The sequence below is a fragment of the Myxine glutinosa genome, chromosome 4, assembly GCF_964187855.1.
Source record: "Myxine glutinosa chromosome 4, kmMyxGlut1.1, whole genome shotgun sequence".
Taxonomy (NCBI): Eukaryota; Metazoa; Chordata; class Myxini; order Myxiniformes; family Myxinidae; genus Myxine; species Myxine glutinosa.
The window spans coordinates 102,713,881-102,716,838 of record NC_136264.1 but is presented as its reverse complement, the minus strand read 5'-3'; the positions used below and the strand labels follow the sequence as shown (position 1 = coordinate 102,716,838).

General features: G+C 52.2%; 1 pseudogene; it reads left to right on the top strand.

Moving 5' to 3' along the window:
- Positions 1 to 289: 289 nt before the first annotated feature.
- LOC137411144 (U2 spliceosomal RNA) lies at positions 290 to 498 on the top strand (annotated as a pseudogene).
- The last annotated feature ends 2,460 nt before the right edge of the window (positions 499 to 2,958 follow it).

Genomic DNA, 2,958 nt, shown 5'->3' with positions numbered 1-2,958 from the left:
TTCATTGTAAAAAAGGCAGGCCTTCGGTCAGGCCCTAAACGATCGACCTGGCAGGAGTAATGCCCTGCTGGTGGATTAAGGGGTCTTACTCCTATTAAGAGGAGTGGTCCCAACTGTATGACCATGCATTGTGGGCCTTCGGGGGCATGATGCATGCGTTTGAATGACCATGTGCTTCCCCCTCGGGGTTGAGGCGCATGTGTATTGTTATTGGGACAGCCTTGTTGACGTTGTGGCTTGGCCATGGGGTCAAGGTGCACGTCCGAGGCTGTTCAAATGTTTGGACTTTTTACCTTTTTTCACACGTAAAAAAGGCAGGCCCTGACTGCGGCCCTAAACCAGTATCTGTTCTTATCAGTTTAATAGCTGATATGTTCCGCAATGCGGGACTAGTCTATTAAATGGATTTTTGGTATCGGGAGTTGGATTAGGGGCTTGCTCCGTCCGCTCCACGTATCGACCCGGTATTGCAGTACCTCCGGGAACGGTGCACCCCCTTTGGGGGGACCCGGAAAACAAAGAAAAGATCATAAAGTGTTACGTGGTCCTCCCGGTGACTACCTGGTGTCGGTGACCCCCGGACCGTGAGAGGAACTCCGCCAGAAAGATCTATGATTTATACGCTTTCGTAACGCAATCAATATGAATTCCAGTCAATAAGAAACCCCACACCAAGGATCCGGAGTAATCAATAATATATTCCCCGAGCAATCAACAACCATCAACAATCCACAATCAATATTACGAAGATGGCCATCTTACATATGTGTCCCCCACTGTCCCCACTCACGACCACTTGGGTCACGGTCACTGTCCCTCACAAAGTCTCTCTTCTCCGCACACGGGCGGTTGAACGAACCCCGGGCGGACGTGCTCCAAACGTGCACGTCTCGTACCGGGGACAGCTGCTGCAGCGCACACCTCCTTGCCAAGCAACGGGGCAAAACCAAGCGCGGCTTGCAACGCGCGCGAGGCCCAAGGTGCGACCCGTACGCGTCCTTGTAGACGGTGAAGCGAACTGTGCCGGACGCTTGGTTCCGTGCACGAACCCACGGCGACTTGACGTGTAAATGGGTAATCACACGTCCCGGTAACTCCTCTCGCCAGACGGGCTTGTAAACGCAGCATTCCCCACGCTGCTCAATATCGATACCGCTCTTCTCGGCGCTGGGCGAGGAAGAAGAAGAGAATCGCCGCTTCTCCAGGACCTCGTGTCTTTTCTTCTTCCGTTTCCGGTCTCCTTTTCCCCAGAAGGGCTCCTGACCCTTTAATCACAACAACCTTTAATCGGCTACACATTAATAAGCAAAGACCTGAATAGTAATTCACATAAATCCGTAACAAAAGGAAAAATTTCAAGATTTGCTTTTACAATTGGAGAGATATTTAAATTTGAAAACTCTGATGAGTGAATCGGGAAGTTGTGCAGTGGTTTGTGGGTTCGTCCTCTCTAATAAATCTTCCCACTCATGATTATTCTCCACAAGTTAATAAACAATTTATGCTAAATTAAAAAGGCAATGTGGGGATGACAAACTTCAGTCTAAAAAAGGTCCTAAACAAGACAGGGATGATGTTGGTTTAGAGAGTCGACAACAGTGTTGCCGTCACAAAACAATCCCAACATCACTGCCGCATTTACACTTCATCAATCGTTGCTTCAAGCTTCCACAAACATTTCACTGGTGACCACAGTACTTGATTACTCTTGTAGTGTAGCCACATAATGAGATTGTACAAATTAGCAATCCGAGTATGATGTTATAATATCAGTACATGATCATCAACTTCTTACAAACTGCATGAACTTCTCTAATTTCAGCATTATATAATTATCTCCATTTGTGATTGGTTACTCTATGTTGATAAAAAAGAAAAGTAGGAAAGAAAACTGAAACTGCAGGAAGTCCCTGAAATTATATTGGAGCTTCTTATACTTTTGCAGAAATTATATATAGGAGCTTGTAGCGGCTACCGCTGGGTTTTCACAATCGCCTTGCACCTATCAAGGACGCGGAGCGATCACCATGCCGGGCTCGTCCAGGATGCCCGGGCAGGCTCGCCCTCAACTTGCCAGGACGCTGGGCCACGCCCCCTCTCGCCTTTCCTGGGCAAACGCTCCGGGATAGTATGTATATATATTGCTGCCCGATAAACGGGCTTTTGAGAGTGCCTGAGTGTTTGGTTTGATTAAAGCAACTCGGTTGAATTCCAGCTTTTTGTCGCGTCCATTCTTCCGATCGACGTGGGAGCCCCAGCTCCTTCATTGGTGACCTACCGACATGGACACGGCAGTCGCCCTTAAACTGCCTACCTTCTGGGAGGCTCACGCGGCGGTTTGGTTCGCACAGGCGGATTCCCTGTTCGCCCTGCGAGGCATCACGGCCGACGACACCCGCTTCCACCATGTGGTAGCAGCGCTCGGTTCGGCCACCGCGGCCCGCGCCCTGAGCCTCCTCGAGAGCCTGCCAGCCGCTGACAAATACGGCGCGATTAAGAAGCTTCTCCTCGACGCTTTCGCCCTCCCATCGGCAGAACGCGCACGGCGCCTGCTCGACCTGCCCGAGCTCGGCGACACGCGCCCTTCCGAGCGAATGGACTACATGCTTTCACTGCTCAGCGAGCACTCTCCGGCATTCCTGTTCCGGGAGCTGTTCCTCCGTCAGCTGCCTAACCCGGTACGCCTCGCCCTGGCAAGCACGACGACCACAGATCCCCGGGCCCTTGCCAGAGAAGCCGACAAGATCTCCGCCGCAGGACAGCGCATCGCAGCGGCGACATGGGACCCACCGCCGTCCAACGCAACACCCATGGCGCCCGAGCACCCGGCACGGTCGACGACCGAACTGCCGACGCAATTGGCGGCCGCTACACCGAGCCGACCACCTCCAGCACGACGACCGGGGCCTCCACCTGACCAAGCATGGTGTTACTATCATGCCAGGTTCGGACAGAAGG